Genomic DNA, 14,039 nt, shown 5'->3' with positions numbered 1-14,039 from the left:
TAGGAAGGTAGTGAAGATTGAAGGTGCAATTCCTATTTCCTTTTTCATTTATTCCAGGTGCCTCTTATGGGTTATTCTACTTCTTACTACCTTGCACTTTCCCTTCACATCTGATCTTTAAATCTACTGATTTGTTTCTTTGATGCTAATACTTCTCATTTATTTATTGCTACAGAAGCCCCCCTGGGCTCATACCTACCACTACACATTTGTTGAAGGGCGATCCATCTCAGGTGATGTTCTCTTATTCCTATCCTCTTGGCCCTATTGTCGCCTGCATAGCCATCACCTCAGCTCCCGGGAGGGTTGTTTTCTGCCTCCTAGTACCTCCGGCACATCATTATTATCAATACCATCCATATTCTTTACAAGTTATCCATAGGTAAGAGTGCTAGGACCATAGTTTTTGTGTTCCCTCTCTTCCTATCCTTTTATCAATTACCATTGATGAATGATTTTTAATTCATTATAGATACCTCAGCTGCTCCCGATGAGTGGAAACAACCCACGAAACACGTCGAGCATGTATATTTGATGCTATGCCACAGCAATCATGTGTATACTATGGGTTTAATTGTCTGAATCAATCTTATAACTTCTAATGTAATTTTATATCTTTTACCATGTTTTTTCATATATTGGGTATGTTGCTGGTTCATTAACTAATGTGTGCAACAATGTCTATCATGTTACTTGTATTGCTATATGATCTACTAACCATGTTCTTCATAATTCTGTGCTGTACATATTGGTTTACTATTAATGTTACCTGTGCACCATGCCCAATTATGGTTAACAATAAATATTCTAATTACCTAATTGGTTGATTCATTCCACCCAAGTGTTGTGTATCATATAAAGTCCCAATTTCCCCCTTCCCAATTTTTTTCCCCTTTTTTATCCTGATCAAAAGTTTACATATCCTGGTGATTTTGGCCTGCTAAGATGCACACAAGTTGACACAAAGGGGCGTGAATTGCTGTTAAAGGTAATCATCCTCACCTGTGTTGTCACCTCTGTTTGCTTGTAATTCGTGTGTGTGTGTGTATAAAAGGTCAGTGTGTTTCTGGACTCCTGACAGACCCTTGCATCTTTCATCCAGTGCTGCACCGATGTTTCTGGATTCTGAGTCATGGGGAAAGCAAAAGAGTTGTCAAAGGATCTGCGGGAAAAGGTAGTCGAACTGTATAAAACAGGAAAGGGATATAAAAAGATATCCAAGAAATTGAGAATGCCAATCAGCAGTGTTCAAAATCTAATCAAGAAGTGGAAAATGAGTGGTTCTGTTGAAACCAAACCACGGTAGGTAGACCAACTAAAATTTCAGCCACAACTGCCAGGAAAATTGTTCGGGATGCAAAGAAAAACCCACAAATAACTTCAGATGAAATACAGGACTCTCTCTCAAAACATGTGATGTGGCTGTTTCAAGATGCACAATAAGAAAGCACATGAAGAAAGATGGGCTGCATGGTCGAGTCGCCAGAAGAAAGCCATTGCTTTGCAAATGCCACAAAGTATCCTGTTTACAATACGCCAAACAGCACAGAGACAAGCCTCAAACCTTCTGGCACAAAGTCATTTGGAGTGATAAGACCAAAATTTTGCATTTTGGCCACAACCACAAACGCTACGTTTGGAGATGAGTCAACAAGGCCTATGATGAAAGGTACGGAGGTGGTTCGCTGATGTTTTGGGGATGTGTGAGCTACAAAGGTACAGGAAATTTGGTCAAAGTTGTTGGCAAGATGAATGCAGTATGTTATCAAGAAATACTGGAGGAACATTTGCATTCATCAGCCAGAAAGCTGCCCATGGGACATACCTGGACATTCCAACAGGACAATGATCCAAAACACAAGGCCAAGTCGACCTGTCATTGGTTACAGCAGAATAAAGTGAAGGTTCTGGAGTGGCCATCTCAGTCTCCTGACCTTAATATCATTGAGCCACTCTGGGGAGATCTCAAATGTGCAGTTCATGCAAGACAGCCCAAGAATTTACAGGAACTGGAGGCTTTTTGCCAAGAGGAATGGGCAGCTTTATCATAAGATAAAGAGCATCATCCAAAATATTACAAAAGACTTCAAGCTGTCATTGATATTAAAGGGGGCAATACACGGTATTAAGAACTGGGGTATGTAAACTTTTGATCAGGGTCATTTGGGTAGTTTCTGTTGTGATTATGATTTAAAAAGAGTAAACACAGTTGATTGATAATAAATGGCTTCAGCCAAACACTAACCATGAGTGAAAGAAAAGTTGTGTTATCATTCATATTCGCTGAAAAATGGCCAAGAAATCATAAATGCTGCCAGGGTATGTAAACTTATGAGCACAACTGTATAGAAGACACTGTATTATCCTTGTATTGCAGGTCCATAGGTACACCGCCTTCCTTTCCAGCAAGTGACCTCACTAATTCTCTTGAATTTTGTGAGTCTGGTAGTCAAAAGCACTAATGCCCAGTGTTAATTTAGTCAACTAAAATATTTTCCTCTATTAAATTAATACTATTTTAGTCAACAATTCAGATGACTAAAATACGACTAAAACTAAAATGGCATTTTAGTCAAAGGACTATGACTAAAACTAAATTGAATTTATATCACCGTGTCTATAGTGCATGTTCAAACCTTAATACCATAAATAATAAACATGTTATTAGATTTTTACTCCAGAAGTATATAATCTTTGGCAGTTCTAAAGAAATAAATAGTGCATTAAAATGTAACTAAACCCCTTAGAATTTAGTAGACTAAAATGTACTGGAGATTTTAGTCTACTAAAATACGACTTAAACTAAAATGGCATTTTAGTCAAAAACTAAATCAAAATTTGATGTGAAAATTAACACTGCTAATGCCTCAAAAACTAACACTGCAGATTTCAGGCTTTGAGGCTATAGGAGCAGAAATGCCTGGGCACAGGAGAAATACTGCTATTATCAGAAGATATTAAAGCTGAACTGTAGTGGGGGATGCAGTGTCAGTGGCCCAGGGTAAAATAGAGGGGCAGTGTCAATGATACAGGATGACATAGGTACTGGGGAAAATAATTATTTGATCCCCTGCAGCTTTTGTAAGTTTTCCCACTTACAAAGAAATGAAGGATCTATCATTTCTATGAAAGGAGTATTTTAAATGATCGAGACAGAATATCAACCAAAAATCCAGAAAAAACACATAAAACAAATATTATAATTTGAATTGCAGTTCAGTGAGTAAAATAAGTATTTGAGAAGGTGCTCCTAATGACAACTCGTTAAGTGTATAGAGGACACCTTGTCCACAGAATATTGTTCTTCCATTCAAACCTCACCATTATGGGCAAGACCAAAGAGCTGTCAAAGGACATTAGGGACAAGATTGTAGACCTGCACAAGGTTAGAATGGGCTACAAGACCATCAGCAAGAAGCTTGGTGAGAAGGATTCAACTGTTGGAGCGATTATTCAGAAATGGAAGAAATACAAAATAAGGAGCTCCATGCAAGATTTCGCCTCATGGGGTAAGGATGATCATGAGAAAAGTGAAGGATCAGCCCAGAACTACACAAGAGGAGCTTGTGAATGGTCTCAAGGCAGTTGGGACCACAGTCACCAAACAAACCATTGGTAACAAAACGCTGCCATGGATTTAAAATCCTGCAGCGCCCGCAAGGTCCCCCTCTTCAAGAAGGCACCTGTACAGGCCCATCTGAAGCGTGCCAATGAACATCTAAATGATTCAGAAAAAGATTGTGTGAAAGTGCTGTGGTCAGATGAGACCAAAATTGAACTATTTGGCATTAATTCAACTCACCATGTTTGGAGGAATAAAAATACCGACTATAACCCTAGGAACACCATCCCTACAGTCAAGAACAGAGGTGGACACATTAAACTTTGGGGCTGTTTCTCTGCTAAATGTTCAGGCTCACTTTGTCGCATTGAGGGGCCAATGGACTGGGCCATGCATTGTAAAATCTTGGATGAGAACCCTCTTCCCTCAGCCAGAACACTGGAGATGGGTCATGGATAGGTCTTCCAGCATGACAATGACCCAAAACATACCAACAAGGCAACAAAGGAGTGGCTCAAGAAAAAGCACATTAAGGTCATGGAGTGGCATAGCCAGTCTCCAGACCACATCCTGAGTTGTGTGCAAACTTGGTAACCAATTACAAGAAACGTTTCACCTCTGTGCTTGCCAACAAGGGTTTCTCCACTAAGTACTAAGTCATGTTTTGCTTGGGGATCAAATACTTATTTTACTCACTGAACTGCAACTCAATTTATAGCATTTGTTTTATGTGTTTTTGAAGAAAATGACACTTTGCTACAATGTAAAGTAGTGAACAGCTTGTATAATAGTGTAAATTTGCTGTCCCGTCAAAATAACTCAAACACACAGCCAATGTCTAAACCACTGGCAACAAAAGTGAGTATACCACTAAGTAAAAATGTCCAAATTGGGCCCAAAGTGTCAATATTTTGTGTGTCCACCATTATTTTCCAGCACTGCCTTAACCCTCTTGGGCATGGAGTTCACCAGAGCTTCACAGGTTGCCACTGGAGTCCTCTTCCACTCCTCCATGACGACATCATGGAGCTGGTGGAGATTGTGCGCTCCTCTACTTTCCATTTGAGGATACCCCACAGATGCTCAATAGGGTTTAGGTCTGGAGACATGCTTGGCCAGTCCATCACCTTTACCCTCAGCTTCTTGAGCAAGGCAGCAGTCGTCTTGAAGGTGTGCTTGGGGTCGTTATGTTGAAATACTGCCCTGCTCGCCCAGTCTGTGAAGGGAGGGGGATCATGCTCTGCTTCAGTATGTCACAGTACATGTTGGCATTCATGGTTCCCTCAGTGAACTGTAGCTCCCCAGTGCCGGCAGCACTCATGCAGCCCCAGACCATGACACTCCCCCCACCATGCTTGACTGTAGGCAAGACACACTTGTCTTTGTACTCCTCAGCTGGTTGCTGCCACACACGCTTGACACCATCTGAACCAAATAAGTTTATCTTGGTCTCATCATACCACAGGACATGATTCCAGTAATCCATGTCCTTAGTCTGCTTGTCTTCAGCAAACTGTTTGCGGTCTTTCTTGTGGATCATCTTTAGAAGAGGCTTCCTTGTGGGACAACAGCCATGCAGACCAATTTGATGCAGTGTGCAGCGTATGGTCTGAGCACTGACAGGCTGGCCCCCACCCCTTCAACCTCTGCAGCAATGCTGGCAGCACACATATGTCTATTTCCCAAAGACAACCTCTGGATATGATGCTGAGAACGTGCACTCAACCTCTTTGGTCAACCATGGCGAGGCCTGTTCTGAGTCGAACCTGTCCTGTTAAACCGCTGTATGGCCTTGGCCACTATGCTGCAGCTCAGTTTCAGAGTCGTGGCAATCTTCTTATAGCCTAGGCCATCTTTATGTAGAGCAACAATTCTTTTTTTCAGATCCTCAGTGAGTTCAGAGAGATTGAGAGCGATAATACCAAATTTAACACACCTGCTCCCCATTCACACCTGAGACCTTGTAAAACTAACGAGTCACATGAAACCGGGGAGGGAAAATGGCTAATTGGGCCCAATTTGGACATTTTCATTAGGGGTGTACTCACTTTTGTTGCCAGCGGTTTAGACAGTAATGGCTGTTTTGCGTTATTTTGAGGGGACAGCAAATTTACAATGTTATGCAAGCTGTACACTCACTACTTTACATTGTAGCAAAGTGTAATTTCTTCAGTGTTGTCACATAAAAAGATATTATTGTTATACACAATTCATATAGCTAAAATATTTATAAAAATGTGAGGGGTGTACTCACTTTTGTGAGATACTGTGTGTATAAATATGTATAATATACACACATTATATATATATATACACACATTATATATATATATATATATATATATATATATATATATATATATATATATATATATATATATATATATATATATATATACACACACACACACACACACACACACACAGTAAAAGTATTGAACACATCACCATTTTTCTAGGTGAATATATTTCTAAAGGTGTTATTGACAAGAAATTTTCACCACATGTTGGTAACAACCCATGCAATTAATACATACAAAGAAACCAAAACAAATAAGTTCAGAAATGAAGTTATGTATACTAAAATGTTATGACAGAGGGAAAAAGTATTGAACATGCTAACTGAATTTTAACACTTTGTACAAAATTCTTTGTTGGTAATGACAGCTTCAAGATGCCTCCTGTATGGAGAAACTAGTCGTATGCATTGCTCACATGTGATTTTGGCCCATTCTTCCACACAGTGTTCAAAACTTGAAGGTTCCGTGGACCTCTTCTATGAACCTTGATCTTTAATTTTTTTCTATAGATTTTCTATTTGATTCAAGTCAGGTGATTGGCTGGGCTATTCTAGCAGCTTTATTTTCTTTTTTGAAGCCAATTGAGAGTTTCCTTGGCTTTGTGTTTGGGATCATTGTCTTGCTGAAATGTCCATCCTTGTTTCATCTTCATCATCCCGGTAGATGATCTGGTCCTTGTCAAGAATGTCTTGGTACATTTTTCCATTCATCCTTCCTTCAATGACATGACGTTTGCTAGTACCATATGCTGAAAAACAGACCCACACTGATGTTCCCACCTCCAAACTTTTCTGTTGTAGGGTGATGTGCAGTGCCATTTGACCTCCAAACATACATAACATATGTATTATGGCATCCAAAGAGTTAAATGTTGGTCTCATCTAACCAGACTATATTCTCCCAGTATTTCACAGGCTTGTCTAAATGTTGTGTAGCAAACTTTAAATAAACTTCAACATGCTTTTTCTTCAGTAATGGAGTCTTGCGTGGTTAGCGTGCATACAGGCCATGGCAGTTGAGTGCATTACTTATTGTTCTCTTTGAAACAATTGTACCTGATAATTCCAGGTCTTTCTGAAGCTCTCCACAAGTGGTCTTTAGCTCTTGGACAACTCTTCTTAAAATTCTTTTCACTTCTGTCAGAAATGGAAGCGCACCTGGTCGTGGCCGGTTTATGGTGAAATTATGTTCTTTCCACTCCTGGATTATGGCCCCAACCGTGCTCACTGGAACATTTTAGAACTTTAGAAATCCTTCTGTAACCAATGCTATCAGTATATTTTGCAACAAAAAGGTTGCAAAGGTCTTTGCTTTTACCAATCATGAGATGCTTCTTGTGTGACACTTTGGTAATGAGACACTTTTTTATTTCGCCATCAGTTGAGATTGAACCAGCTGATATTAATTTGCACTGACAAGGGGCAGGATTGCTTTCTAATTACTGATATATTTCAGCTGGTGTCTTGGCTTTCTGTGCCTTTTTGCACCTCCTTTTCTTCATGTGCTCAATACTTTTTGCTTGTGTCATTCCGTTTAATTACACACAACTTAATTTTTTAATTTAATTCCTTTGTATGTGTGGATTTCATAGGTTGTTACTGACATGTGGTGAAAATGTCATGTCAATAGCACCTTTAGAAATACATATGTTTATTTACCTAGAAAAATGGTGACATGTACAATACTTATTTTACCGGCTATATATATATATATATTATATATACACACACACATATACATACATATACATACACACTCACCGGCCACTTTATTAGGTACACCTTTTCAATTGCTCGGTAACACAAATTGCTAGTCAGCCAATCACATGGCAGCAACTCAATGTATTTAAGAATCTAGACCTGGTGAAGACGACTTGCTGAAGTTTAAACCAAGCATCTGAATGGGGAAGAAAGGTGATTTAGGAGACTTTGAACATGGCATGGTTGTTGGTGCCAGGTGGGCTGATCTGAGTATTTCAAAAACTGTTGATCTACTTGGATTTTCAAACACAACCATCTCTAAACTTTACACAGAATGGTCCGAAAAAGAGAAAATATCCAGTGAGCGACAGTTGTGTGGACAAAAATGCCTTGTTAATGTCAGAGGAGAATGGGCAGACTGGTTTAAGATGCTAGAAAGGCAACAGTACCGGAAATAACCACTCGTAACAACCAAGGTATGCAGAATACACTCTCTGAACGCACAACACATCAAACTCTGAAGCAGATGGGCTACAGAAGCAGAAGACCACACCGGGTGCCACTCCTGTCAACTAAGAACAGGAAGCTGTGGCTACAATTTGCACAGGCTCACCAAAATTGGACAAATGAAGATAGGAAAAAAACATTGCCTGGTCTGAGTCTCGATTTCAGCTGCGACATTCAGATGGTAGGGTCAGAATTTGGCGTGAATAACATGGAAGAATGGATCCATCCAGGGCCGGTGCTACCACTAGGCAAACTAGGGAGCCACCTAGGAGGCCCGGCCACTGGTGTTCAATACTCTCTTCTCTCTGCAGCAAGCAACTAATTCTCAGCATCAGTATGCTACCGCCACTCCGCCTGCACATCTTGTCAGAGGCGCAGCAGCGGTGGACGGCTGTATCTGTGTCCCACCCCATGAATGAATGGAAGCAAGCAAACATTCATTGATGGCCGCTGGTGAGGCTGCATTTGATGGTTGCTTTATTAAAAAGGTGGGGTTTACATGGGCAGGGGAAATTGGGTGGAGTCAGGGGTGGAGCAGCAAAATTAGGTTTTGCCTAGGGTGTCAAAAATCCTTGCACCAGCCCTGGATCCATCCCACCTTGTAGCAACGGTTCAGGCTGGTGGTGGCGGTGTAAAAGTGTGGAGGATATATTCTTGGTACGCTTTGGACCTCTTAGTACCAATTGAGCATTGTTTAAACGCCACATCCTACCTAGTTGTTGTCGCTGACCATGCCCATCCCTTTTCGACTACATTGTACCCATCTTCTGATGGCCACTTCCAGCAGGACAATGCACAATGTCACAAAGCTCAAAACATCTCAAACTGGTTTCTTGAACATGACGATGAGTTCACTGTACAGTACTCCAATGACCTCTACAGTCACCAGATCTCAATCCAGAGCACCTTTGGGATGTGGTGGAACGGGAGATTTGCATCATGGATGTGCAGCCGACAAATCTGCAGCAACTGTGTGATGCGATCATGTCAATATGGACCGAAACCTCAGAGGAATGTTTGTAAAACCTTAATGAATCTATGCCATGAAGAATTAAGGCAGTTCTGAAGGCAAAAGGGGTCCAACATGATACTAGCAAGGTGTACCTAATAAAGTGGCTGGTGAGTGTAGTTAATAGAGATGTATGTACTACGATAAACATAGTATGGTGAGCAAATTTGGGAGGTATGCTGTGGTCTGCTAAGTTTGAGGATTGGGGGGTGCTCTCTGGTTCTTGCCCTGCCACCACTTCCCTTGAAAAACCCCCTTCCTCCCTATATTTGGTCAAAAGAATCCGAATATCTGCAAAGGCCAATAGTATTGTATACTGGAAAAATGTTTTGGTTTTCTATGCAACAATACATAGGGTGAGGTGCTAACGCCTACTACCTTTATAACCAGCAGTATATACTGGTCACTAAGGGCTGAATCCCTATAAAATACACCTATATTTTGCCTTCCTGCAAAGGACCATGCACAAATTAGATCTCTTTTTAAATTCTACATTTACGCTGTTGAGCCATTCCAGCCAAAGACCAAATTGTTTACATACAGGGCCCACTCTTAATTTTTGCCCATGTCCTAATTTAGTCTAAAACTTGTCTAAATATTAACGAAGATAATCGGCACAAACAGATAAATGCATCCATGTGAGACCATACATGTGTCGTGTGACATCTTTCATTGTGCTTTAACAGGCTGGTTGAAAAATATATGCATAAAATCAATTTTAAATGAAGTGATTTAAGTCCTGTGCAGTTGCATTAAAAAGTATGAGACTTTCAGAGTGGTCATTGTGACTCAACATTACCCACATTTATTTTATCAGGCCTAAGGGCATAACTGCTAGAGTAATCAAGGGGTAAGCCACAGACGATTGTCAAGGACAATCATCCTTTGTTTCAAAGGTTTCCTGTTCTAAGAGATCCAGGATATAAACCTATCCAGTACAACTAAAGAAAGCACACAGAGCAGCAAACAGTTGCTTTTATTCATGGACAGGTATGTATGTTTAGCTTTATTTTTTATAGCAACGAATGCTATGAAAATGGAGGTAGACATCACTGTCCTCTCCTAGTCCCCTGGCTGTTATGCTGATTCAGTGGCTTCAATTTTCTTTGAATTACTGATCTAAAGAAGTTCTGACTCCTCCCTAACTTCACTGAATACACGCATGTTTTAGGTCTTTGACAGGAAACTGTTGACTTCAGAGGCAGCTAGAGAGTTAGCATTTTCAGAAGGAGGTCAGCGATAATGTCCTCCATATTTCTCATTTGTCTCACGGCCCAGATTTATTCTGCAAAAAACCCACAACACTGTGCACATTAAACGTGGTTAGGCACAGCCCCATTCAGTGCTGCAACAGTGGAGTTAAAGAGGAAGTAAACGTTGGCTTTTTTTTCGCTGACCTGCAAATATAAGGCATAATGTGCTAGTTTGCATGACATACTAGCACATTATGTGAAACGTACCTGCAAACGAAGCCCTCGCTATCACTGCTGGAGGCTTCATTCATCCTAATTCGTCTTCCTTCTGGGTCCGCGGACTCCGGCTGTGTGACTGGCCGGAGCCACGTGAAATCACTCCCGCATATAGGTCACGCCACAGGGCTTTGAAGAACTGGCACAGGTGGCCGTTCCTTCAGAGTGCATGCACCGACTACATCATCGGTGGCGTATACAGTAAATATCTCCTAAACGCTGCAAGTTTAGGAGATATTAACAGTACCTATAGGTAAACCTCATTATAGGCTTACCTATAGGTACAAACAATCCAGGGAAGTTTACTTCCTCTAACGGTTTGCTTATGTTTTTATTATCTCCCAACTGCAAGTGTAAATGAGGCCTGAGGCTTCATGCACACTGGTTTCTTGTAAATGCTGTTTATCTTGACAGGAAAAAAAAATCAACTTATAAACTCACCTAAGCTGCATTTTTTACAAAACAGTCTAGATGCGTTTATCAGAGTTTGGGAGTTTATTTAATTGGCCAGAATTTTATTTTAGTTTACCCATTGACAAACACTGAAGTGTTAAACGTGCCCAGAGTTTGAGTTCAGCATTTTTTGTGGTCAGAACTACTGCTCTTGAGCCTGATTTTAGAGCGTTCAGACAACAGCCCATAAACTCCCCTGCTGATAAACTGCGAAAAACTTCCATGTGTGCATGGACACAGAGGGGAGTTTAACCACTTCAGCCCCAGAAGAATGTTCCCCCTTAATCACAAGCTATTTTTTGAGATACGGCACGGTGTTATTTTAACCGACAATTGCGTGGGTGTGCGACGCTGTACCCAAATAAGATTGATGTTTTTTCCCACAAATAGAGCTTTCTTTTGGTGGTTTTTGATCACCTCTGCAGTTTTTATTTTTTTGCACTATAAACAAAAAAAAGACCAACAATTATAACAAATGTATTAATCAATTTAGGACAATATGTATTATGCTACATATTTTTGATAAAAAAAATTCCCAATAAACTTATATTGATTGGTTTGCGCAAAAGTTATAGCGTCTACAAAATAGGGGATAGATTTATGGCATTTTTATTATTATTTTTTTTACTAGTAATGGCGGTGATCATTGATTTTTAGCAAGACTGCGACACTGCGGCAGACAGATCGGACACTTTTTTTGGGACCAGTTACATTATTACAGTGATCAGAGCTAAAAATATCCACTCATCACTGTATAAATGACACTGGCAGGGAAGGGGTTAACACTAGGGGGCGATCAAGGAGTTAAGTTTTCCCTAGGGAGGGGTTTCTAAAGCTGAGTTCACACTGGCAATAAGAGCAGGCGTTTGAGGGGCATTAAAAATGCCCCTCAAATGTCTATGCACAAGATGCACTAGATAGCACAGTGCTGTTCACACTAAGCCTTAGCGTTGCTTCAAAATTGAAGCCTCATGTCTAGTCAAGAAGCGTTTGAAGCCTTTCAACGTCTCCCATTCAAGTCTATGGTAACGCCTCGCAAATGCTCTGGCAGGCAGTTGTGGGGCATTAAGATTTGTTCATTTACTGTAATGGAATAGGCATTTGTGGAGCAGTTTTAACACTCGTCAAACACTTCAAAACTGCCATAGGGTGTTTGGGGAGCATTTTTAACTCCTCAATGCTTGTAAAACGCCTGTCTAATGCCCACACTAAAGCTCATTGACGCATGTCATACAAACATCATACAAACGCTATAGGAGCGTTTGTTAAGAATTAGAAATTTAGTCAAGTGTGAACAAGCCCTAAGGCTGCATTCACACCTTTTCAGCTCGTAAAAAGCCCCAAAAAGCAAAATCCCATTAATTTCAATGGCACCTGTTCACATCTGAGCATTTTGTTACCTGAAGCAAAACGCCCGAAAAACACCTTCAGCTCGAAAAAGAACATGAGCTTCTTTGGGGCAGATTACAGATGTTTTTCTGCTTTTCACATTGGTGATCTTTGGACCTGTACAAAATCGTGGTAAAAACTACTTTGAAACACTCAGGTGTGAATGCAGCCTTACTGTGGGGGTTGGACTGACTACAGAGAAATCACTGTTCCTGATCACTAGGAACAGACTATCTCTCTCTAATCCCTTGTCAGAATGGGGATCTGCTTTGTGTACACTGGCAGATCCCTGTTCTGGCTCTCTGTGGAACGCTCGTGGGTGGCCAGCGTGCATCGCGGCCACTGGCCACGCCCATCTGCTCCGGCAGTGTATGCGCGCCTGCTACAGCTATTACACGAAGCGCCATACTGGCACAGTGATTCCCACAATAGAGCCACCCTGCCACAGTATATCTGCAGCAGCTGGTCGGCAAGTGGTTAAGGGCTGTTAAACAAAACGCCCAAACTCACAAAAACGTGAGATTAACAGCAGCAGTGTGCATGAGGTCTAAGTCTATTACTTTTTCAGATGTGGTACTGCTATTTTTTTCTGTGAACCTCAATAAAGCAGGTCTCACTTAGGGCTCTATAACCACATCCGATGGAGTCTGCCGACGGTGCAGGCTGGCTAGAAAGTCCGTCATGACTTTAAAGTAGAATTAACCCCTCCTATCATTTTCAAGCCAAGTAAGCTGCCATCTTGGCCTCTGTTTAATCTTCACTTGCCATGATGCTGCACGTGATCTGTTATAACACCAGCCATTGGATGGTTTGACAGTTTGGTTGAGAGAACAAGCAAATGTTACAGTTAGCATTCCTAGCATGCCGGGAATGTATCTTTTTTGAAAATGTAAAATCGATGAGTTTACTTCCGCTTTAAGACCCATTTCACACAATGTGTTTTGCAGGCATTTTAGCGCTAAAAATAAGGCATGTAAAGCCCCTGAAAACTGCCTCCCATGCCACCCCAGTGTGAAAGCCCGAGTGATATCACAATGGGGCGGTGCGTGGAAAAAAGGCCTCCAAGCAGCATCTTCGGGGCGGTTTAGGAATGCTGTATATAGCGCTCCTAAACTGCCCCTGCCCATTGGAATGAATGGGCAGCGCTTCGGAAGCGCCGCAACACAGGCGCTTTTAACCCTTTCTGCGGTCGCTAGCAGGGGTTAAAAGCTCCCCGCCGCCGGCCAAAAAGCGCCACTAAAAAGAGGGGCGCTTTTCCGCCAATGCGGCCCAGTGTGAAAGCAGCCCATAAGCTGGAAAAATGTTCCCTCACCGCACACCATACAAGTCTGTCAGTTACATGAGTAATAGCAGCCTTAGCCTGACTCTGTTCTAAGCCATGTAACCCAAACGTTGGGGGCATGGCTTAGATGGACTCAGACTGAGGCTGCTCTTGCTCGTGTAACAGACGGGCTTGTAGGGTGTGCGGTGATGGAATATTTTTCTAGCTTACAGATTTTTTTTTCTAATACATTTGTTTTAATTCGTGGGTCTGTTCACTATTTCTTTGTCCCTGATGCATTTTCTATTAAAACCCACAAAAACATATCAAATTACAGAACACCACGCATCACATTGCAGTTTGTACTGAATGTCAATTGGTATAAGGGG

Source organism: Aquarana catesbeiana, linkage group LG01 (genome assembly GCF_042186555.1).
Source record: "Aquarana catesbeiana isolate 2022-GZ linkage group LG01, ASM4218655v1, whole genome shotgun sequence".
Lineage (NCBI taxonomy): Eukaryota > Metazoa > Chordata > Amphibia > Anura > Ranidae > Aquarana > Aquarana catesbeiana.
The sequence above is the reverse complement of the archived record's forward strand: the minus strand, read 5'-3'. Positions refer to the sequence as shown.